The sequence below is a fragment of the Rhinolophus sinicus genome, linkage group LG15, assembly GCF_036562045.2.
Source record: "Rhinolophus sinicus isolate RSC01 linkage group LG15, ASM3656204v1, whole genome shotgun sequence".
Taxonomy (NCBI): domain Eukaryota; kingdom Metazoa; phylum Chordata; class Mammalia; order Chiroptera; family Rhinolophidae; genus Rhinolophus; species Rhinolophus sinicus.
Window position 1 is genome coordinate 15688729 of NC_133764.1, and position 26031 is coordinate 15714759.

Here is a 26031-nt window from a genome sequence, read left to right on the forward strand (position 1 = left end):
CCTTTGCCTGAAAGAATTCAGAATATCGTGGCACTCAGTCATGAATAGAGTCTGGGACTAGAGATCAAAAGCCAGGCTTGGAGTCCCAGTTCTGACCGGCTACATGACTGTGAAGGGGAAAAAATTACATCCACACATCCCTCCCCACACAGAAGCAACCTGAGGTTTTATCATCTATTCAATGCATATAAAACAATCTGCCCCACATACTGCATTTGGCTGTAAACATAATTAAAGAGAGAGGTTCACGACTGCTACCCAGCAGTAGGGCACCAGCGACATGCCCACCACCCACTGGTATCGTCGTCAGTATTGGGAACAACGTCCTAGGCAACGAGCACACAGCTGTAAATAAGAAGACACCAAACCGCATGGCCTCCTATAAATGCTGCAGGAGTGCACACAGAAATGAGCCTTCCGAGGCCACGTGTGCATGCAGTTTTTCTCTGTCCCCCCTTCCTGATGTCGGAGAGCGCTGTGACTGATGGACTTCAATTCCCTGCTTCTCACAGCCAGAGAAGTGGCCCCATCCAGGATCCATCATACTCAGCACTGGATGTGGCTGCCTCTGCCATGAGGGCCTGGGGCTCCTGGCCCACCACCTTTCCCCGGCGATCTCCTGACCACAGCATCCCCTGAACAAAGAAAGGGCACGCAGCATGCATTACGTGCAGGCCAGTGGAAAGAAAATGAGCAGAGGTGGAAATGGTGGGGCGGTGTGAGGTCACTGGCAGCTGACTCTCATCCGTGCACCCCACCGGACTTCACAGACATCTCCCGGCTCCTCCTGTCCCCAATCAGAGGCCCATCTATTTCACAATCACCAGGGTTTCCCGGTTCCTAAACCAGCACCACTGAGTTTCAAACAGCAGGTGAAAATGTGACAATAACAATAACTGGCGTCCTTTTCAACAAGTTTTTCAGCAGGGCATGGGCAAAGCCTCTCTTTTCTGGGAAAACTGCCAGAATTCACAATTGTAACAAGACTAATTCTAAATTCTGGACTCTTCCCTGCCCAGGCAAAGGCTGAAAGCGAAGGCAAAAAGGGGAGGGAGGACAGACAGTCAGAGGGCTGTTTGCACACCAGTTCAAGTGACAAAATAAGGTCTCATGTAGTTTATCCTTAGGGACAGACTGATCTCAGGCAGTGAGTTATCTGAAGTGGGGAAGACTGTGACAGAAGCTCCCCTGACATGCTATCTGATGCCCCTTCTTCTCTGTGGCCTTAACATAGCTGCCCAGAAGCCCCTGTTTACACTGTGACCAGCCCCCTCAGACCCAGCTGACTCTTCCAGGTGTGCACCCAGTTGAGCTGGTAGGTTGAGGTCCCTCCCTTGGGAATCCGGGAAATGGGCTAAGAGACTGAAGTTGAGACTTCAACTCAATTGATCTCTGGAATAGTGAGATGCAAACAGGAGCTGATGGAGGGGCGATTGTCCTCATGCAGAAATGCCCAGAAAACAGCAAGATGGTCTTCTGTGACAGAAAGAAGAGGGCGAGCTGAAACAGAGACTGAAGCAAACACAAGGCAGAGAGAGGGCGCCTGTGTTTCCCTTTGGTCTATGTGCTCCATTCGGCCCTTCCAGGGGCCTGGGCTTCTGTGAGTTACTCCCGCGTCCCAGCAATAAATTCTTGTTTTTCTTCCATCTCTGCTGTTTGCAAGGAGGCCGTAGATACCACAGGTCTTGGGCAGCCTGATTAATGTTTTCACTTCCCTCCGACCTTCCTGTGAAGCAAGGAGACCTCAGCCACTCTCTGGGATGATTTACGAATACCTGGGGGGATTCCAAACAGTGGTCGGTGGACAGCACAGGTTTCCGTGCCACAGGGACCCAGGTCTGGCTCCATCTAGTGGGGTGACCTTGAAAGATAACCTTGAAATGCACATTCCTCCCACCTCAGCTGCTGCAGATGTCTCCCCAAATCTACTCCTGACCTTCTCCAATCTGTCCTCCTCACATAGGCACAGTAAGCTGTTCAAACTGGAAATCCCCCAGTGGCTTCTTATTGCTCCGGTGCTAAAACCAAAATCTGCCCCTCACCCCACCCCCCACCCGGCTCACCTGGGGCCTCTGTATTTCCCTTAAGACATCACACTTTTTCCCCTAGGGGCCTGCAGGAACCTTGACACTGCTGCACGGTGAATGCTTCCCCGAACCCTGCTCCCCAAACTCTTCGACCCAATTAACTCTGTTTTTAAAATCTTATAATTAACACCAGCTGTTAATCTTATTACGGCTCAGTGGCCTAATTAAGTCTTAACCTTCGATTCTGAGCTCAACCAGTTCTTACTCCCTGAACTAGTTCTGGCCCTTTTGTACAAGCCCCCCAGTATTCTGTACTTCTCCTTTGTAGCGATGGTCACAACTACAAGTAAATAACTAATGACAGTAGCAGCTCTTTAGTGTGTGTTCCCATCACTAGACTGTAAGTTCCATGAGGCAAGAATGGGGTCTATCCCCAGAGGTAGCACAACGCCTGGCACATGGCAGCCTTTCAAAAAAATATTCACTGAGTAAATGAATGAAACTTATGCTAAAGTAGGCCGAATTATCGGTGTCAATTCTTCACTCCTTGTAAAAGTATGAGATAGTCACACCCTGCCATGGCCAAACTGTGGGCTGTGGACTTCCCTGCCCCTTGGCTTGCGATGGCCAATGGGATATCAGTGGATATGATGTGAGCAAAGGCTTAAAATGTGATTGTGCCACTGAGCTTGCTCTCATGCACTCCTGCCTGTCACCATGACACAAACATGCCTTGGTAGCCGTTGGCCCAAGTGGGATGAGACACGTGGACCAAACCTAAACCTAACTCACAGCTTGAAACCAACCAAGTTCCACCAAGAGCAGCTTAGGTCAGCCAGACTTCACCCAACCCACAGATACGAAGCCTTGACAATTAAGATTGTGAACTCACCTAGAAAAAGTGCTACAGGCCTCACTGCTGAATATCACTACGGTCACCTTCGAAGTACCCCCCTTGGGAAGCTATGCACTGATGGCAGGGCCTAGTCCACCCTTCAAAGCAATTTTGGAACTCTTTTTTCTGGAATGGCCGTTAGAGTTGTCATCATATTACCCTTGATGTCCTGAATGTCATCAAAATGTCTCTCTTTCAATATTTCCATTATCTTTGGGTAAAGAAAGAAGTCATTGGGGGCCAGATCAGGTGAGTAGGGAGGGTGTTCCAATGCACTTATTTGTTTACTGGCTAAAAACTCCCTCACAGGCTAGTGCTGTGTGAGCTGGTGCATTGTTGTGATGCAAGAGCCATGAATTGTTGGGGAAAAGTTCAGGTCGTCTAACTTTTTCATGCAGCCTTTTCAGCACTTCCAAATACTAAACTTGGTTGACTGTCCAGTTGGTACAAATTCATAACGAATAATCCCTCTGAGAGCAAAAAAGGTTGGCAACATCGGTGCAACAAGTTCGTGAACTTAACTGTCACACCTCGTATGTGTGGGAGGAATTAATACTTATTGCCACATGCCAGTGGGTTTGGGGGTGGTTTGTTACACAGCAATATTGTGGCAATAGATGACAGACACATATGCCCTGGCAAGACTGAAGACTGGAAGAAGTCCTGGGGAAGGTCTTAACTCTTGTCCTCCATATGGCCCACAAATGGGTCCAGGTTGATTCTATGGGCAGATCTATATCCTTCCACCAGAACACAGGATAAACTTCCCAGAATTCCACAGTCCCACAGCTGGGATACTTACCTCTAGTAGCAGCCTCCTGGAGCAGCCCAAAGTGTATTAAGCACCTACACAGTGCCAGGCGCACAGTAGGAACTTGATAAGAATTAATCTTTGTCCTCCTCTACCCACCCTCAGCAATTCCACCACTAAGCCTGAGAGTACATGTTCACAGGCAGAAAAATCTGCAGTTTTTTCTCGCTGTGGGGCTGGGGAGGGAGATGCACCCTAACCCGTCCCGGGGGCTGACCCTTCTTACTGCCTCAACCGATCGCCCAGACTCAGGTAAGAGGAAGGGACAGGGACGCAGGCAGACAGAGCATCCCTCCTTACCCTACAACTGATTCGATGGATGACCTACAATTACATTTATTCATTCAAAATTTATAACTGCCTATTTCAAGGAGAGCTTGAGGCAGCCTGGGGGCTGCATGCAATAAAAAACAAACAACTTAAGGATCAAAGAGAACGGAGGCCAAGCAGAAAGCAGAAGGATGAGATGTCACCAACAATCTGATGATTAAACTCAGCAACACATCTGACTCAGCTTACTGGCACCCGCAGAAACAAGATAAGCACGTGGGATACAGACGTCAATATAAAATCAGAGCAGCAGTACTTGAGTCTGAGTGTGAACCCCCCTCCAGGCGGCTCCAAGGCCCAAAGGACATGGATCGGGTCAAACTAGGCAGACCTCAATACTCACAGTAATAACCACCAGCCACATGGCAAGCGCTGTTCTCAATGCTTTGTCCAAGACTTCTCATTGAATCCTCATGATAGTGAGTCAGATACTATTATTACTTCCATTTTACAGATGAGAAAACTGAGGCCCACAGAAGCAAAGCAACTTCTCAGGGCCATAGAGTGAGGGAATGGTGGAGCCAGGATGAGAGCCTACAAGTCTGAAGCCAGAGCCCAAGCCCAGCTTCTGCTTTGTTCATGCTGGACCCGCTCACATCCTGCAGACCCCGAACACTGGGCCTCTGGCGCGGGGCTGGCTACAGGCCAACCCGCTTCCCTGGTGAAGTCTCATCCCCTACACTTCTGATGTCCCATCCTGAGACTGCTCATCACTGGCCTAGCCTGCTTGTCAGGACCCCGTTACCTCCTGGTGAGTCCTCTGCAGACAGCCTGCCTGGATTCCCACCTGCCAAGCTCTAGAGACACAGCTTACCTTCCTACCCCCACTAAACCTGCGCTCCCGGTATATTACCCTTGCCACCCAGCCCTCTTCCAGTGTGTCCACTTCCCGCTCCTCCCAGTCTGCCATCCCCCCTGTCTGTCCCAGATTCCAAAACTAATGCTCTCAGACTCCATGTTCTACATCAGTCAGCAAAGTCCACCATTGAAAGTGATGTACAATGAATGTCCTCTAAGGCAATGACCCCTGGAGTGCAAACCTTCAACCCCTAACTAGCTGCTTTGTGAGCCGGCTCTCTGGACGTCAGGTCCATACTAGGCGAGGTTAGCCTACAGTTGAATCCTGGCTGCCCCCTTGGCCTTTCCTCACTGTCCTGCCCTCAGATAGTGCCCAGATGCAAAATTTCAATTCTATAAAGGCAATTCAGATTCCACATAGGACCTTCTCTCTCCCAAGTTCCCCCTTTGCTAAATAAATTATCCCCATCGCTCTGTCAAGGATGACCCAGTTCATCACATGACACGCAAATGGGAAAATGGGTGTGTGGGAAGTCTGAGGTCATCCCAGCCCACAAGACATGTTTGTGGAAATGAGAAGAGGCACCCACCCTTTCATGGAGGTGTTTCTCTTCTATTTATTTGAAAATCGTTGTAATAAACTGATAATGCTACAAGATGTTTCGCGTCCATTTGTTAGAAAATCGCCGTCATAAACTACACAAATTGAAGCCCTCTTCCATACAGTGTCCTTATGTGGCATTCAACCTGCAAACATGACTTTGTCAGACCCAACATGTCTACAGCCACCTGCAGCTCTGGCCAAGCAGGACACCCAGAGCAATTAGTTACCTGCCCTGCGGCACTCTTGAGATGGGGAGACTTCATGGTAAAGAACCATGTCCGGTTTCTGTTTAGCTCAAGTCAGAAGTGTAAGGTCCTTGAACAGACACTTCTCCCAAGAAGAGATACCAACGGCCAACTGAAATATGAAAAAATGTTCAACTTCACTAGCTATTAGGGAAATGCAAATCAAAAACACAATGAAATACTACCTCATACCTGTTAGGTTATCATCAACAGACACTTATAATAACAAGTGTTGGAAGGGCTGTGGAGAAAAAGGAACCCTCATACACTGCTGGTGGGAATGTAAATTGGTACAGCCATGATGGAAAACAATATGGAGGTTCCTCAAAAAATTACAAATAGAATTACCATATGACCCAGCAATCGCTATTCTGGATATCTACCCCCCAAATCAGAACATGTTTATCTGTAAATATATATGTACCCCTGTGTTCATTGCAGCATTACACACAGTGGCCAAGACATGGAAACATCCAAAGTGTCCTGTGATAGATGATTGGATAAAAAAGATGTGGTCCATATACACAATGGAATATTATTCAGCCATAAGAAAAGATGAAATACGGCCATTTGTGACAACATAGATGGATCTTGAGATTATCCTGCTAAGTAAAATAAGTCAAAGAGAAAAAAATCAAGAACCATATGGCTTCACTCATATGTGGGATATGAAACTGAAAGCAACAAAGGAACAAAACAAAGAAACAAAAACTCATAGACAGACAACAGGTAAGTGGTTACCGGAGGGTATGGGGCGGTCGTGGTAGAAGAGGATAAAGGGGATGAAATACAAGGTGATGGAAGGAGAACTGACCCTGGGTAGTGAACACACAATGCAATATATAGATGATGTATTATAGAAATGTACACTTGAAACGTATATAATTTTACTAACCAATGTCCCCCTTAATAAATATAGTACAATTAAAAAACAAAAGCACAAGGTCCTGAAACCCAGAGAGTGGGGGAAAGGTCATCATGTCTAGGCTGGGGTCATCAGACCCCAAGCAGTGGCTTCTGCAAAGGAGGAGAACCGCCAGCCAGCAGGATTGGAACTGGCGGGCAGAGAAAATGACTGCAGGAACCGGCTCTCAAGCGAGGCCAACGAACGACAACGGGGGAAACACGGCAACATGGCGGCTGCTCTGAGTCATGGCCTGGACTGCTTTTGCCTGTTTGGGGTTAGAATGTCACATTCATCCCTGACCTTTTTTTGGGCAAACTTCATCCATGGCACCTTCCCTTTGATCAAATACTTTCCCAGACACTGACATTAACAAGGACCGCATTGGACAACTCAGACCAGTTGAAATGGGGGTCCTTTCCTGTCACTAATCCATGTGTTTTGATGATGTTAAAAAAGAAACAAGAGAATTCATTTTCTTTTTTACTTTTAAATGAGGCCCCACTTAGAGAAGAACAGTTTCAATGTTGAGACTTCTTAAGCAAATGGTCCCTGAGGGATGGCAGGAAGGAACTCTGGGTCTAGCCCATTGTTTTCTGATCACCGCACCCAACATCCCTTCATCCAACCCCCTGTGTTCTCCATTGAGGAGCGAGACAAATACACCTGATTTCCAAAAATGAAGTCCAGAAAAATAATATGCACTCCTACCTTTCACCTTATAAATTAAGTCAGTGTTCTCCATTCATGTTCCACTGGGGACTGAGAAAACTTTTTCCAAAAGGGAAACAAACAAACAAACAACAATCCCTCATCAAGCCCAAATGTTTGAAGTAGCTTTGCTGCAAACTTTTTAAGTTAGATGTAAAGTGACTACCTGTTTGAGAAGTCACCTTGTCGGCCCGGGAATCCAAGTGTTCAAGTGGGGTCATCGAAAAACTCGGGGATTGGTTAAAGGCAGCTTCTGCCCTGAGTTGTAGCAATAAGGGGAACATACTCCACTAAATTTATGGTGCCAGTGGTGGGGCACACTGTATCCACCTGGATTCCTCAGTTGCAAGCAACAGAAACCAGGTCTGGCTGATAGAAGCAGAAAGGAATTTACTGGAGGGATACCTGGTAGTTTAGAATCGATGGGAAGCCTGAAGATTCTTACGTGGAAGAAAACAGGAACCCTGGTAGCTGCACGAGTCTCATCAGCTGCCACTATGGATATAAGTGGCTCCAATATCCTTTCCCTTCTTGCTTCACTCTGCTCAAGTTTCAGGTCCCAGCATGGACAGCCCCCCTGACCTGGGTGATGGCCCCCCGGCTGTGTTCACTTTGTATAAGTTATTCAAGCAGTACACTTAGGGTCCGCGCAGTTTGCTGAATGAATCTTATGCTTCAATTTAAAAAGTCACACCTAACCTATGACCCAGCAATTCCACTCTTCACAGAAGTAAAACAGAAGAGAAATAACATATATAAGAGAATTGAAAACATATCAACAAAAAGACTTATGGCCACTGCATTTATAACAGCCAAGAACGAAAAACAGAAGCAAATTGCACATATTCCCACAATGGAATACTACTCAGCAATAAAAAGGAAGCAGCTACTGATACACACACAACAGGGAAGAATCTCAAAACATGATGTCAAGTGAGAGTGAAAGAAGCCATGACAAAAGAGTCCATGCATGTGTGGTTCCATTTACATTGAGTGAGAGCACAGGCAAAACTGATCTATGGGGGGAAAAATCAGAATAGTGATTGATTCTAGGAGAGTAGGGCAGGGATTGCCTGGGAAAGGCAGGAGGGACCTTCCTGGGGTGACGGTCACGTTCTCTATCTTAATGGGGTTCGGGCTGCACAGGCACAGGCATTTATCTGAGCTCACTGAATGGGAAACAAAATTTGTGCACTTCACTGCATACACATTTTGCCACAGAAGAAAAGAAACACACAGAATTCTGAACTTCAGGTAATGATAAGCTTGCTGGCTTCAGCGTTGACTGTTTTGTTCATCAAAAGATGCTATTAAGAGAGTGAGAAAGCAAGCCACAAACTGAGAGTATTTGCAACACATAAGAAACAAAGGATTAGTACCAGAACGTGAAGATGAGATGATCTCATAGGAATCAGTAACAGTCTAATAGGGGGGGAAAAAAGGGTAAAGTACAGGTGTGCAAATGAGCAAACACAAACATGTTCAACCTTAGTAGTAATCACTGAAACACCAATTTAAGCCCCCAGTGAGATACCAGTTCACACTCACCAGATCGGCAAAAACCCAAAGCGAGGACGATTCTAAGTCCTAGTGAGGAAGTAAAGCCACCAACCCTCTGACCCAGGGCTGGAGGGAATACACACTGCCTCACAAAGCCTGTGACCCTCACATGCTGCTCCCAAGTATACCTCCTGGGGAAACTTACACATCGAAGGGAGGCTGGTTATAGTCAAGAAAAGCAGAAACAACCCCAACGCCCATCAACAAGGAAAAGGAATAGATAAATATGGTATCTTTACACATAGCAGTAAAAAAGGAAGGAACCACAGCTGCATCAGAAGCATCAGGAACTATGCAACATCAGAATAGAAATAACAGACACACACACACACACACATCTAGTAAAAATGTGGAATAAGTGTGATCCCACTTATAAAAGTTCAAAAGCATGCAATGCATTGTCTGAGGATATAAATCTATATGGGAAAGCTATAAAGAACAGCAGGTGAATGATTATAACAGAATTCAGGTTCGCATTTTCTATGGGGAGAGAGAGGAATATCCATTTGAGAGCTATAACGGCAATTTCTAAAGGGCTACTGGTGCTCTATTTCTTAAGTTAGCTGGGCATATGACTGCTTTATTCCTCTTTAAACTGAACATATATGTTTTATATGTTCGTTTGTATACATATTTCACAATATTTTTTTAAAAAATCAATAACTGTCTTATATTCCAACAATCTCTAGTTAAAAATAAAATGTAAAAAGAAAAAAAAAAAAACCCCACCATATTCCCTAGCAACAAAAACATAAAACACCTAGGAACAAACCTAAGAAGAAATGTTCACAACCTCCATAAAGAATTCTATGAAAATGTACTGGGTGCTAGAAAAGATGACAGAAAAGAAGAAATAAATAAGTACAGGACAGACCATACTTCTAGATAGGAAAACTCAATATAAGGAGTGTTTTATACATTTAATGGAATTCCATATTTGATTCTAACGATATTTGTAGGGAAACAATGAAATGATTATGAATTTCATATAAAAGAATGAATACATAGGCAAGCATAACCAAGGAAATTCTGAGAAAGAATTTGCACTGCCAGGGGTTCCAATATGTAAAGTCACAATAAAAAGTGTGATAGTGGAGGAAAAATGAAAAAAGAAGGGAGAAGGACACCTGGGGTCCAAGACCAAAATCCATAACCTAGTAACACCTAGTTACTACTACACCAGTTACTGGACCTGGGAGGCTAAGGGGTAAGAGAGAAGGGGGATGCTCATTGTTTTCCTTTTGAACCTTTTGAATTTTAAACAACATGACTGTGATGTATATTCAAAAAAAATAAATTTAAATTTAAAATGTAGTTGTTGGAGAAAGAAACTGAACTGAAAGAATGGTCAATAATTTGGGAAGAAAGAAAATCAGGGCCTTACCTCACATCATGAACCAAAATAAATTTCGATTGAATTAGAGTGGAACATAAAAGAGAGTGCTGAATGAAAAGCTGAAACCAGATAAAGAATCAGAAGAAAACAGAGGAGAATATGTATCTGATCTTGGGGTGGGAAGGCCCTTTCAAACCCAAAAGCAAAGGAAGAAACAAAATGAAAGGACAGATGGACTTAACTACATGTATTAGTCTGCTCAGGCTGCCATAACAAAATCCTGTAGAGACTGGGTATCTTCAACAACATTTATTTCCCACAGTTCTGCAGGCTGGAAGTTCAACACCAAGGTGCCAGCCGATCTGGTCCCTGGTGTGGACTCTTTCTGGATTGCAGACAGTGAGTGGCCGTAGTGTGCAGACAGGGCCTCTCCTCAGTGCATGCTGAGGAGAGAGCGAGCCAGCTCTCTGGCGTCTCTTCTCATAAGGGCACTAATCCCATCATGAGGGCCCTACCCTCATGGCCTCATGGAACCCTAATTACCTCCCCAACACCCCATCTCCAAATACCATCACACTAGGGGTTAAAGCTTCAACATAGGACTTTTGGAAGAACACATTCAGTACACCATACCACAGAAGCATTAGAAACTTCTCTGTGTTTAAAAATAGTAATAGGAAAACAAACACTGAACTGAGAAAAAAATGTCTTACGTATGTCAGCCAATATTCTCATGGATAGGTAAATATGTTACATATAGAACAGTCTCAATTTTTAAAGATTAAACAGTGGTTATCTCTGGAAGTTGGGAATCGTAGATTTTTATTTGCTTCTTTGTTTTTGTGTATTTTCTAAAATTTCCACAATGAACATGAATTGCTTTTATAATAATAATAATAATAAATAACCAATAGTTATTTATTATTGTAAGAAGTGTTATGTCAATGGTCAAGCAACATCGGGGGCAAAGGGCTCAATTCTGCAAAACTTTGACAATGGTTGACGAGCCAGGTGCCCAGCCCAGGTCTGGAATGCATGACTCATATCACCCTATAAAGGAACCCCTGTAAGAGGCCAGAGGAGGCAGGGGTGACAGCGATCTTGACCCAGTGAAAATCCTGCCCCGGGGAAAAGGGATGACTTATTTGAGATGGCTCCAAAGGGATAGACTCAGAGACAGAGCAATAAAGAGGCAGATCTCAGCTCAGGAGAGGAAACACATCCAGTGAGCCTCGGTGACTCAGACAGAGTTGAACGAAGGTTTCTTCTATCAGGAAGGGGGTTAGACGAGACATTAATTTTTAATTATACAACTACTCTTCCCTTTAAGAATTTAAAACAGATTGCACACATAAATGAGTGAATTATTTCAGGTATATATTATACCTACACAACACTATTTTTTTAAATTAAAATATCCCAGAGAAGGCTAAATTTCTCTTTGATCATCCCGCCCACCCCACATATATACACACTTCTAGTCTCCGTCACCCTTCCCTGGAGATAATAGCTAATATAAGTTTGGAATGCATTTTTCTAGACCTTTCTATATGCTTTTACATGTAGGTGTGTGTTACATATATCTGTACTCATATGAAGTATGAAGAAGGACAACGTGTATCCATTTCTACAAAGGGCGTTATAATATATTTATCACTTTGAAACTTTTCTTCACCTTACCATCTTAGAGATTCATCTATATTGTTATCTAATGATCTAACGAATTTTTTCAAAGCTGCATAGTATTCCCAGGCATGAAAATCCGAATTTATGTAACTATTCCCCCACCAGCGAACATTCAAACCGTGTGCAGTTTTTCACCATAGCAAACTGCCACAAAGACTGTCCCAGAATTTTCCACCTGTGCACACACGCCAGGGTTTCTTTAGGGCAGGTCCTGCCTGTGCCACAGAGCAGATGCATTTTTTAACGGGTCCTGCCAAATTGATGTCCATTGTGATATTCCTTTCCAAGCCTCGGCTCCGACGGCCTTATAAACCTGATCCCTGTGAAATTTCCTCTTGTCAGTGACAGCCTGGCATTCTGGCCTACCTGGCATCTTCTGTGCCTTGGTTTTGTTCCATCGCTCTTCCTTACTAGTCAAATCATCATCTAACAATGAGATGGGCTGCCCCGCTCCCTGGCAGCATCTGGGCATGAGCCACATGGCTGCCCACCCTGGCTACTCACTGAGGGGACTCTTGAATGGGGAGAAGGCCCTTCTAACCCCAAGGCGCTGCATCTCTGTCAATCAGAGGATGCACTAGCAGTGAATGAGAAGGGGGCGGGGGCTGGGCAAGAGGACACTACAAACCCTGGCATCACTCAACTGCTTGGATGGGCCAGACCCAAAGATGCAAACGCACAAATACCTAACTTAGGCATGAACGCAGGTGAGTGAGTCAGGGAGGGCTGGAGACTGACAATCATTCACCCTCCTCCCCAGGCAAACCCACCACCAACTTCATCTCCATGCCTTCAGTGGTCACTGCAACACCCAACTGGATAACTGTCCAGGATTTACAAAGTAAGTGCTTTTACATAGCTGCTAACTATGGAACTGCGGTCTGACATCAGGTTACGCTGGTATTTTTAGCAGCATGTAACTGCCATGTGAAAGGAGGGGCTGCTCTCCCAATGAAGGCTGCTTACATTACAGGCTGGCGCAGTCCTTGAAATGTGATGTTCTGCAGGCAGCTCGCTGCTGTCGGGGAATGTCTGTGCAGAGGGCTGCAGCATCCGCCGTATTCTGCTTCTCCAGGCCAGCCTGACACCCCACAACCAGCAGCCGGTGATATACATCAGCTCCTTTACCCCCCCTGCCCCCAGGCCTCAAGGCAGCAAGAAATGGGCTCCTTCACGGACTCAGCAGAAACCACCCGGTCACCTCTTAGCTTAGCAAGCTCTCCCCAAACACAACAGAGTGGGGGGGACAGGAAGAAACCAGGGCTGCCCCTGGCTCTGCTCCCACATCCCCAGAGCTGTGTCCCCCAGAACCTAGGTTCCCACCCTCATGTCAGCCCCCACCTCTCACAAGAAACCCAAGATTCCAGGGACAGTGAAGTCAGGGTGTGGCCCCGATAAGAGAATGGAGTATCTGTATCCAGTGCCGGGTGTAGAGTCACTGCTGCCGTCTTCCTGGTCGCAGTACATTTTATGGAAGTATGACACATACACACAGCGAAGGACACATATCAAAACTGATGGATTTTGATAATATGAACGCACCTATGTGACCAACACCCAGATAGAGAAACCAAACATTGCCAGCCTCCCGAAGCCTTTCTGGCGCCTCCAGAAACCCACGACCCTGACTTCCAACAACTTCTATTCATTTTGTCTTAGGTGCACTTTATAGAAATAGAATTACACAGCGCGTGCTCTTTTTCACTTGGCTCCTCTGTTTAACAGTATTTGTGTGATTCATCCATGTTGTTCCACGTAGCTGTACATGAGGCATTCTCACGGTGTTCTAGCGCTCTATTGTGTGCATTCAGCCCAATTTATTTGTCCCTTCTACTGCTGATTGACATTGGGTGACTTCCAGTTTGGGGCTGTTACAAGCAGTACTGCTATGAACATTCTAATACGTGCCTTTTCATGGCTGCCTTTTGTCCATCGTAAGATATAAAAAGTTGAAAACTACTGCTTTAAGCCTCACATCTTGAAAAAGTCAATCTGTCCCACCTCTCCAATTTACCCTTTCTTTTTTCCAACACTGTTTACGTGGTGGCAAGTAAAGAGCGTTATTGGCCATAGGAATCAGACTTCCTAAGACTAAAGCCCGATTCTACCACCTACTTGCGGTGTGTCCTTTGTCAAGCCCTTAACCTCTCTGTGCATCAGTTTCCTTACCTGTGAAATGGGGATAATAAAAGTTCATTTGGTTGAGGATTAAATATAGGAACAGTGCCTGCACATTGTAAGCGCTCATCAGTGTTGGGAGGGTAGGGTTGCTACCAGAGGCAGCCTGTCTTTCTCAGCACCCAAGGAACCCTGCTCTGGGTAGCTCCTGCCAAAATAGTCGAGCAAGACCCTCACACAGGAGGAGACAGCAACTGAAGACAATTTCACTGCCCAACTGGAGCAGAGTTGCCCCAAAAAGCCCTCCCCACCACTCCAACCCACTGTCTCTCCCTCTGCCTCCACCGTCATCACGGATGCCTGGTGGCCTCAGCTACTGTCTTTTCACACACAGGGCACTGAATTTCACTCAAAATGGGACTTCAACCATGGGTACCATTCAGGGTCATTATTAATGGTGTGCCAGCAGCCCGGAGACAAGCTGCTGGGGCACCGACAGTGCCCAGAAATTGCTGCCTGAAAAGAAAACAACTGTTTTACATGTCCATGTAAAAGGAGAGTAAGTGGATTATTTCATTTTTTTAGGTGACAAAGACGGAAAAAACCTTTCAAAGCATACAGTGCAGGGACCTAAGAGCAACAGACTGGGGTCTCTCACTAGTGGTTGCCATGGCAACTGTATTTCACAGCAGGAACTCATTTTCATATGACAGTGACCTGTGGAGGGAAGGGAAGGACAGCTCCTAAAGAAACTTAGTTGAAGGGGGTACTATTGGGGGTGGGGTGGGGAAGAGGATTGATTCTGTTTATCAAAAGAAGCAGTTAAAAGCGTCTTAAGGGACAAAAATGACCTGAGGGCCCCTAGGGGTTCTCTGTTCCATAACTCTTACTTAAAACACACACACACACACACACACACCACACACACACACATACACACACACACACACACACACACACACACACACAGCCTGTTTTGAAGGCCCCTTGGGCAGATGTCACAGCCTTCCTGAGTCACTGGTCCCACTATTAACCATCTGTGGATGTCACAGCGCCCCTGAGTCACTGGTCCCAGCATTAACCATCTGCTCTGTGACAAAGTCCTTTTCTGGAGTCCCGAGCAATCCATTGACAGACACCAGGACGCTGTGTATGAGGCAGGTGTTGAGAGGACCTATAACACACTCCCTGGACTGAGGCATACACTTTCCTGGACAAACAGCAAATTCTAGTATCGAAAAGCAGCCTCAGAGTTAGACAGACTTGAATTCCAACCTTTGCTCTGCCCACAAGCTGTGTGGTTTAGGCAGGTGTGTGGAGCTCACGGGGTTTGTGTCCTCAGGAGCAGAATAAAGACAATAATCATAGCATCCACCGTTCTAGGCGCTGGAGGGTAACACACATGAGGGAACACCTGGAAAATCAGCAGATGCTCAACACATAATGACCACTCAAACACAGCTGCTATGATTAAGAGCTGGATAAGCATCTCTCACACCCATGATATAATTGGAAGCTAATACCATGTTTCCCCGAAAATAAGCCCTAACCAGAAAATAAGCCCTAGCATGATTTTTCAGGATGACATCCCTGAACATAAGCCCTAATGCGTCTTTTGGAGCAAAAATTAATATAAGACTCAGTCTTATTTTCCGGGAAACATGGCAGCAGAGAACCAAGTATTAACTTGGGTGGCACACACGTAATGAATTCATCAATAAGCTCAGCAGGAGTGCAGATCAATGGGAATAAGGAAGACTGGAACAGTCTAGGAGGGAGGTAGAGTTTGAGGGATGATGAGAGGTATTTTTGGAAGTTTGGGGGAGGGAATTCCTTCATTGAGCATCCTGGGGATCCAAGAGGAAGGGAAGAGGATTCATTAACACAAAGGAACCTGCCATCAGTAGACAGACAGCAGTAATGGCGGCCCCAGGGCAGAGTGGTGTGGGAAGGCCCCGCCAGTGCAGTGCAGCGGGGACAGGCAAAGCTTTCCCAGGGAAATGGCTTCTGAGCTGGGTCCCAAAGGGAAAGGGCAAAAGGGAGGGAAGAAGTTGCAGGACAGGAAATTGGTTCTAGAGACTGAAGCAACATGACTAAGGAGCCCCATGGGGTAGACAGAGGAGCCAGCGTTGTGTGGGAGGAAACCCAAAGCCTCTCAAGATTTCTTAGGGAAGAAGATTCAGCGACAGGGTAAACACAGTAGTCAGGGAACAGCAGGCTGGCGGCAACATGCCAAATGGAATGTGGGGGCTGAAGGAGATTCTGGCATCAGAGAGACCAGCTAAGGGGCCTCTGAACTCTGGCCTGAGGTGTTCAAGGCCTGGTCTCAAAGGGACAGGGAGAGGCAGGGATACTTCAGAGAAAAGTGAGTGTGACCGCGGAGGAAACCCACTGTTAAGGAGAACTAGGTGAGGGCAGCTGCCCAGGAGAAGGAGCAGGCCAGCCTTGGACACGCTGAGTTGGGGGTGTCACTGGGCACCCAAAGAGCCAAGACTGGAGCTGGACTCTAGAGGGGGAGTTCCCCGAGGGCTCCCCGTGCGAGCTCCCTGAGAAGCTAAACATGAGGCCTCACAAAACGCCCCAGACAAGAGGGAAGAGGGGTCAGAAGAGAAAAACAATGGAGAAACAAGAACAAAGCCAGGACGGAGGGGTGCCCCAGAAATCACAGCAGAGAAGGCTGCAAAGAGGGCGCATGCACATGGGGGTCCGCTTCCTGGGCAGATGGACGGCGTACAAAAGCGCAGTGTTTGGAAACAAGATTATTTTCAAGGAAGCAGTTTCAGCAAAGTGGGGGGGCCAGCAGCCAGGCTGCGGAGGATTAGGAAGGGAGGCAGGCAGGCAGCAGGTGCAGAGCACTTGTCGGGAAAATGTGACAGCGAGAGAAAAGACGAAACGAAGCTAATGGCTCCCACGTATGTTTTTTCTCCCCAAGAGATGGGAGGTCAAGTGGATGTAAGAGGCAGGAGGATGGAGGGACATGGCATAGTCTCGCAAGGTGTGGGGGCGGGGAGAGGCAGAGATTGGACTGCAGCCCTGGCGCTGCCAAGGCTCTAACCAGGGTGGCCGGGGCGGAGGCGCCCAGCCCTGACTGCTGGGAGGAACTAAGGTCCCCACCCAGCTGCACAGATGGAGCCAGGAATCCTCCCGGCCCGGCCCTCACTGAGGAGGGGTTTCCCCCTTCCACATCACATCTCTCCCCAGGACAACCGCTGGGGTGGGGGTGGGGCAGGGCTACAGACCACCCAGGTGGGAAAACCAGGTCCTCAGCCTCTGAGCAACCAGGCATGGGACAAAATTCCCCGACTTCCCAGCGGAGCCCTCACTGCAGCCCAAGGAGGCTTCCGCCACCCCCCCCACCCCGCGCAGGTGTCATAGGCCAGAGCCCTCAACCTGAAGGCAGTGAAGGCGGTGAGGCGCCCTGGATGGATTTCAACACTCCCTCCAAATCTTTCTGCGGGAGGGGTGTGGGGAACAGAGGTGTGCCTGACGTCTGGGAGTGGGTTTCGGGAGGACTGGAAAACCGCCGGGGCAAGATTCTCAGGCTGCAGGTGGGCAGGGAGAACCGGAAAAATCTTGTTTGGCCAGTGAGAAACCCTTCCATCCTGCACTCAAACACACACCTGCACACCTAATGATGGGTGAAAGTTCAAATGTCCAGGGTCGGAGCCCACCACGGCGCCCCACGCCAATCGCCTGGAATGTGGGATCCTCACCCAAGGCTAGACCGAGGGCACCCAGGTCCCTACCACCACACGTGCGCGCCTCGGCGGGCGCTCGGTAAACACCGCACTTGTTGACTCGCTCGCCGGGCTTGCTCAGCCCAGCGCCGCCTGGTGTCCGCGGCCGCCCTCGCCCGCGCTCTCGCCACCCACTCCCTCCCCCACTCAGCCGCCCCCGCCTTGCCCGTGCGGCCCACCAGCTCCCGGAGCTGGACAGGTTCCCCAGAGAGCCCCCGGCCGGGCTGCAGACCATACTTAGAGCGCCAACTGCTCAGGAGGCCCAGCCCAGGCGCTGCCCGCGCCCCACCCGCCCAGGGCTCGCCCCCTCCTCGGGCGCAAAGGGTTCCCAGTTCCCACCCACAGGGACAGGGCCATCCAGCGCGACCCCATGGGCTCCCACCACGAAGCCAAACGCACTCCCTAGCTCTCGGAGACTGTGCCCGGAAAGGGGGCCGGCCCCACTTTAACCGGACTTACCTGCGAGTTCGACCCTGCAGCCTGGCGCGCTCCCTGGCTGCCCTCTGGCGGCCGCAGGGACTCAGGCGCCCGCCCTGCCACGCCACGCCCTCTCCCACCTGGGACCTGTTGCGGCGGGGGGGGGGGGGGGGGGGGGGGGGCAGAACCCAAGCCTGAGGTCACCTGGTAGGCAGACAGGGGGAGCCCTCTGGATGGCTATCCTTGGCATGGGACGGGTCTCAGCTGGCCCCTTCTTGTTACTGGATAGCAAACATCACTGTCTTCCCAAAGCAGCTTCAAATCCTTACTTTCTTGCACTACAAGATTCTCAAGGCTTGTTTTGTAAATTCCCTACACCCGTCCTACAATCAGCCACTTCTCTGAGAAGTCCTGCTTCCTTTTGTTGGGGAATAGTATTAGAAACCAAGATCTGGGAGCTAGGTATGTTCTTTGCTACTGGACCCATTGCATTTTATCATTAATAAACTATAGCAGGCCAAGGGAAGTGAGACCTCCCTATCCCATTAAGTGTTCTTATCTGCTTATTCCCTGAGGGTTTGGGACCATGGGTTCAAAGAGAGACCCTGGAAAGAAGGTGGACAGTGAGGAGGCAGTTTCCGTCCCTGGGCACCCTGGGAAGGCTTCCGAGGGACTGCAGGCTGAGGTGAAGGTCTGGGTGCTGCAGCGTAGGTTGGGTAATGAACATCCAGCCAGTGAAGGTTGTGAGATTGCAACCTAGAGATAAGTGGGCCCATGACAAATAAATAGCACTAGGAGGTAGGAGCCAGTAGGCAGGGTGACCCCGGAGTTTCTAGGGCAAGAGATGGTTACTGTGGGTGCTTGGCTGAAGAAGGCTTCTGGTTGCGTGTATCTATTTGAGAGACGGTGTTTACACTTTAAACCAGTTTCTCAAACTTGGCCTTGGGCCTCTCGTGTAAGAAGCACCTGAGGGCTTGTTAAATACTAGGTCTGACAATTAAATTCGTGAACTTGTTGCAACGCTGTTGCTAACCTTTTTTGACATCAGAGGGATGATTCATTATGAATTTGTACCAACTGGACAGACAATTTACCAAGCTGACTATTTGGAAGGGCTGAAAGGCTGCTTGAAAAAGTTAGACGACCTGAACTTTTTGCCAACAATTTATGGCCCTTGCATCACGGCAATGCACCAACTGACATGGCACTGTCTGTGAGGGAGTTTTTAGCCAGTAAACAAATAACTGTATTGAAACACCCTCCCTACTCACCTGATCTGGCCCCCAATGACTTCTTTCTTTACCTGAAGATAAAGGAAATATTGAAAGAAAGATGTTTTGATGACATTAAGGACATCAAGGGTAATACGCCAACAGCTCTGATGACCATTCCAGAAAAAGAGTTCCAAAATTGCTTTGGTGGACTAGGCCCTGGCGTCGGTGCATAGATTCCCAAGGGGAGAACTTCAAAGGTGACCATAGTGATATTCAGCAAGGAGGTAGGTAGCACTTTTCCTAGGGTGAGTTCACGAACTTACTTGTCTGACCTCATAAGACATTCTGGGCTAGGGATGAGGTAAGGTGCCTTGGGGTCTTCAAAGAGCCATTAGAAGGTGATAAGAAGAGCAGATGTTCAGTAAATAGAAGTTTGCCCTGCCCCATAGATAGCTCAAAAGAGGTTATCTCTGATAATGTCTTATTATGGGCAAGGTTTCTAATTCAAGCTCTTCTAGGTAGTAAAGGGAGGGGCAGAAGTTTCTCTTGAGCCCACAGCTAAAGTTGCTTTTAGCTCAAACAGTCTGCATACCACAGAGGTATGCTTTGGGGTAACTTTTTCTGAACCCCCACAAAAATAACCAGGACAGGACACATCCTGCCAGAGTGGGGTGGGTGGGCAGTCAAGTCCCACTGGGTTTCCTCCCGTGGAGGCCTTCAGTCAGCTAAAGTCATTCTCTAAGCCCCTGGCATCTTCACTGTCAGTTTCTTCCTTCTGGAGACCCAGCTCCCGCATGGTCCCAGCCCAGGGTTGAAAGATGGGTTTTTTCAAATGCTGAACGTGGGAGATGAGGGGATGAGTCCTTCAGCCAGTGGCAGATGACTGGGCCCTCCCACCCTTTTCTGTGCTATATATTTATCTGCTCTGGTGGCTAAACACCCAAGGAAGTCACATAATGAAAGGTGGAGAAGAGGAAGTGTGGAAGTAAAGCTGTGGCCTGTGGCAACTTGAGGGAAAGGGAGAGGACCCTGGATCCGTATGAGTTTGCTCAGGCCGCCGCAACAAGTACCACAGAGTGGTGGCTTAAACAACAGAAATTTATTTCTCACAGTTCCGAGACCAGAAGTCTGTGATCAAGGTGCCAGCAGGGTTGGTTTCTTCTGAGGCGTCTCTCTTTGGCTTGTAGACAGTCGTCTTCTTGCTATGTTTTCACATGGTTGTCTGTGCGTGTCTGTGGCCTAATCTAGAGGTAACCTTATCTAGAATTTAGCATTTCTCGGTTCCCTACATTCCTTTATACTTTTACTATATGCCCATATGTCCTCAAATAATATATAATACTGCTGTGTGTGTGTTTTAAACTGTTTTAAGCCTTATGTAAATGGGAACATTCTCTGTGCTTTTTTTAATTAAGGTGAAAGTACATAACATACAATTAACTGTTTTAAAGTGTATGATACAGCGGCATTTAGTGCAGTCACAAGGTTGTGCAACCACCATCTCTTTTTACTTTCAAAATTGTTTTCATCACCCCATAAGAAAAACCCATATCTATGAAATACTTCCTCCCCATTCCTCTCTCCTCCCTCCCCTGGCAGCCACAAATCTGTTTTTGTCTATGGATTTGCTTGTTTGTATTCTTCTGCAACTTTTTTGCTCAGACTTTGAGAGATTCATCCATATGGTCACATTTGACCACAGTTTTTTTTTGTGTTTTTTTTTAATTCCCATATAATACTCCATCATGAGACTCAATCACAATTGTTTTATTCTTACTCCTGTTGATGATTTATGGGACTTTAAAAAATCATTTTTTAAATCAATATTATATGTTTGTAGTAACAAAGTGAAATATCACAAAAGAAGAGAGAGTGAAAACTCATTGTCTTCTCCCTCCTTCCAGTGAGACAACCACTTTACCTGTTTCTTATCCTTTTAGCATTATGCCAGGCGTATACATATACATGGCATATACTTTTTTTTACACACATGTGTTATTTAATAAGTATTTAGGGAGTGATTTTTGCATGCCATCACTGCTTTAGATGTTAGAGATACAGCAGTGAACAAAACAAAGTTTCCAGCTTATGTTTTAATAGAGACAGACAGATGATACATAAACAAGCAACTAAATGTGTAAGTCAAGTGGTGATAAATGCTATGGAGGAAAGTAAAGGCCAGTAAGGAACATGGGGAAGTGGTCAGGGAAAGCTTCTCTGATAAGATGACCTTTGAACTGTAGGGGAGGAGAAATCTTTATCCTTCTACGCTCCTAGGGGCCCCTGAATCAAACTGATAGAAGACAGGTTAACAAAAGAAACACGTTTTAATTATATACACAGCAGAATTCACAAAGTAGAAAATGTGGCTCAAGGAGGTGGCCAATGGAAACAATCTAAGAGTCCATTGATGAAAGATGAGCTAAAGAAAACGTGGTGCGTACACACACACACACACACACACACACACACACACACACGTTGGAATACTACTCAGCCATAAAAAAGATGAAATATTGCCATTTGCCACAACGTGGGTGGGTCTTGAGAGTATCATGCCAAGTGAAATAAATCAGCCAGAAAAGGACAAGAAAGATATGATTTTACCCATATGTGGGATATAAAACAAAAAGTAAAGAACTAACAAAACAAACAAAAACAAACTGATAGATACAGACAACAGAATGGTGGTAACCACAGGGGACAGAGGGTAAAGGGGGTCAAATATACGGTAACAGAAAGACTACGCTTCAGGGGAGGGACACGCAATAAAGTACACATACATCGAATTATAATCTTGTACACTTGAAGATTATATAATGTTATTAACTAATTTTACTACAAAATTTTTTTAAAAGGAGGGGTCTTATATACCATCTTAGGCTAAACAAAGGAAAAGTGGTTTTGGGAGGCAAGGGAGGAAAGTTATGGGAAGCTGACCAGGAAAAGCACGGTAAACGAGGGATGTTTAGTAAGGTAGGTTATACAGTTTGAAGCCAGTGCCTTCTCTGAATTCAGAGCTTTCCTCTTCCAGGTATGAGAGCAGAAGACACGTCTACAAATGGAAATCACCTTTATAAATCTAAATTTCCTTTACAGGCGGAAAACATGTGCCCTGGTTTTAGAGCGTTTCCTGTGTCTGCTGGTTCTCAATGGCCTTTAGCTCAAAATAATCCATAGACCAAAGAGGCATATTCTGGGGTGGCATGTTCTGGTATTCCTCAGAGTGAAGGCAGGACATCTAGAGCAGGAGTGTTTCATGGGGAAGGGAGCAGCAAGTACAAAACCGGGACTGAGGTGTCCTCGCTGGTATGTTGGAGATACAGCAAGGAAGTCCGTGGGCTGGAGGGAAGTGAGGGAGGGGTAGCAGGTGTTAGCAAACCATCCACACTGCTCTGCACTTCTGCTGCCTCATCATGAACCCACTCAGCCTCGGTCTGGAATCAGCCTACATCAAGCTGCCTCATTGTGTTTTAGAAGCTCCCAGGTAGTCCATCATATGGATATAGTGAAATGTATTGAATTGATTGTAGGGTTTTTCCTTTCCTTTTTTTTCTTTTTTCTTTTTCCCCTAAGGTACCATCAAGTATGACATGAAAATCAGGAGGTGGTTGGAGTGGGTGATAAAAGGAGGAAAAACGAAAAGCAGGGCTTGCTCTTAACAGTTGCAAAGACCAGGGAAAGACCATATGTCTAAAAGTAATAAATTAAATTGACATACTGTTAAATAAAATATGTACTATCTTCCTACCATGACAAAAAGACCTTCATAACAATATGGAAGGCCAGATTTAAATTTTGAATTTCAGGTTCTTTGGGGTTCTGCCCACAGCCTGCTCCCTCCTCTTCCCACTCCCAGCTCCTTTCTGCACTGATATAACAAGGTGAAATGCTTTTGCTTCTCTCCAGCCTGATTCCTACCATAAATTCTAGCCTGCATTTCTTCCAGAGCCTTCAGGCAAATAGTTTCTATTGTAGATATGCTAATAGTGTAGAAGAATTCCATAAAAACAGCCTCTGGAACAGATGGGAAAAAATATGCTAGCGAATCTTGGGACCCCTCCTAGGGGTTAAAGAACATCAAGAACCAACTGGGAACAAAGAGATTTGGAGATTTCCCTCTTCCTTGGGTCCTACCCCTTGTCCTGCCCATTCTCCCTTCCCTTGACAGAAAAAACCCCCTAAATTCTGGGCTCCTAAAATGGATTTGGCCGGTTCGATTCCTCGACTCCCACAAGGGATGGTGGGCTGCGCCTCTTGCAACTAACAATGGCAACTGGACCTGGAGCTGAGCTGCGTCCTCCACAACTAAGATTGAAAGGACAACAACTTGACTTGGAAAAAGTCCTGGAAGTACACACTGTTCCCCAATAAAGTCCTGTTCACCTTCCCCAATTAAAAAAAAAAAAAAGATGGATTTGAGGCACTAATGGGTCTCCCATCTTCTAGGTTGGTGCCACCTTCTTGACCAATAAACCTTTCCTTATTCCAAACCCCGATGTTTTGACTTTTGGCTTTTCAAAGCGTTGGGTTACAGAGGCCTTGAACCTATAACACTGAGAAGGCCTTTGAATCCATAGGTCTGAACTCCTCAGCCTGCCTGGTGAGTTTCCATATGTGCTGCTCTTGGCCTAAAGCTACTGAGGAAGACGGACTCAGGAAACAGGCCCAGAAAGGCCCTACAAGCAAGCGGAGGCCATTTGAGCAAGAAATTCCAAGGTGCCAGGTACTCAGATTGTGGGCAGGGGAGTGGGGAGGGGTAAGATAGTTATTGGGTGGGCAGGACCCCTTGATTCCACAGACTTCCTGTCCCTTAACGTGGGCTATGGCTAGGGGAGAGTCAGAGCAGGGCTCTGTGAAGAACAATGTCAAGGGCAGGGTTCCCGCTTGCCCAAATATAAGGCTGGTGTTACTGAAGAGTGGACACCGCCTGTCTGCCTTGGAGAAGAAACTGACAGCATGGAGGAAGTGGGCAGGACACAGCAGAGAACTGGAACCAGCAGAACAACCAGTTGGATGGACCCAGGCTGAGTAGACAGCAGGAAGAGACAAAGCCGTAAGTTCTACCCCAGGTGAGCTCATGTCAGCACCGGCCAAAGGGGAAAACTTAATCCGTATAGAGAAAGAAACTTCAGCTCTTACCTGCTCATAACAAGAACGTCCACTGAGACCACAAAGAGAACGTTTAAACAAGGAAGCTGCAACACATAGTGAAGATGCGATCATCTCGTCACTGTAAAGCCAACTGCTCTTCGGAAAGATTTGTGGGACTGGGGATGAGGATTCCAGACCCAACTTGGTGGCTAATTAGCATTAAGAAGGTGAGCAAGTCACTTTGCCTCTCTGTCTGTGTTCTCATCTATCAAACAGGGATATTCTCGCCCAATCTCTTTCTGCTTGCAAGAGATTGTATTCCTTTGCTGGATATGAATTTTCTCTTTTAAAGTTGACTGGCTAGTTCGACATAACCTTGATGCGACCTTTACTAAAATCGAGAAGAGACATGGTCAAGCTGCCTCTTGCCGGATGAGTATCCCGGCCAGGAGTACCGGCTGAGAGGGAAGCCAGGCCAGGCTTTCTTGGAGAGTGAGGGCAGCCTGCACCCATCTGTAAGCACCTGGGTGAGGACAGCAGGGGGCTTGGAAAGCAAATCCCAGACATCACCATTAGCAGTTGGTCATTCGCACAAAGGACTTCTGTCATTTCCATTTCAGTTAGTTTCTAGAAACAAAGGCTATATGCAGGCATGCTGGACACGTTAGGGGGGCTTCCCAGTGGACAAGAGGACTGAGGACACACAGAGCAACAGGAGGGTCCACACATGCCTGTGTGTGGATCAGTACTAATGACTGTCATTACTGAGTAGGAGTGCAAAACTTTATAGATTTGATGCAACCCCTATCAAAATCCCAGCAGGCTATTTTGAAGAAATAGACAAGATGATTTGAAAATGTATATGGAAAAGCAAAGGCTCTAGAATATTCAAAATAATCTTCAAAATGAATAAAGTTGGAGGACTTATAGTACCTGATATAAAAACTTACTATAAAGCTACAATAATCAGGACAGTATGGCACTGGCTTAAAGAGAGACGAATAGATCAATGGAACAAAATAGAATCCAGAAATAGATTCATATATATCCAGTTAATTGATTTTCTACAAAAATGCCAAGTGAAGGTAATGGGGGAAAGAAACGCTTTTTTCCATGAAAATTGCTGGAACAACTGGAAATCCATTTGGAAAAAAATGAATCTTAACCCCTGTCTTTATTCACAAAATTAATTTGAGATGGATCCCTGAAACCCTAGAACCATAAAGCTTTTGGAAGAAAGCAGGTTATCTCTGTGATGCAGGAGAAGGAAAAGATTTCCCTGGGCAGGATACAAAGAGAAAAAATTGATCAGATGGCTTCATCAGAATTTAAAATTTCTGCTTATCAAAAGATACCATTAAGAAAATGAATCAATCCCCTATGTTCATTGCACTATTATTTACAATAGCCAACATATGGAAGCAACCTAAGTGTCGACTGATAGACAACTAGCTAAGGAAGATGTGATACATACATACAATGGACTATTACACAGTCATAAAAAGAATGAAATCTTATCACTTGCAACCACATGGATGGGCTTA

At 46.5% G+C, this 26031-nt stretch overlaps 1 protein-coding gene across 3 annotated transcripts in view; it reads right to left on the reverse strand.

Moving 5' to 3' along the window:
* The window catches only part of RPH3AL (rabphilin 3A like (without C2 domains)), a 138700-nt gene extending 120421 nt beyond the window's left edge, over positions 1–18279 (reverse strand). For 2 of the 3 annotated variants that reach the window (XM_074320074.1, XM_019739550.2), the window contains exon 1: positions 18222–18279. The gene's annotated coding sequence lies outside the window, so the exon portion shown is untranslated. Of the gene's footprint in view, positions 1–8873; positions 8905–18221 lie in introns of those variants that run through there. The other variant, XM_074320073.1, reaches the window with a different exon arrangement.
* Between the last annotated feature and the right edge of the window lie 7752 nt (positions 18280–26031).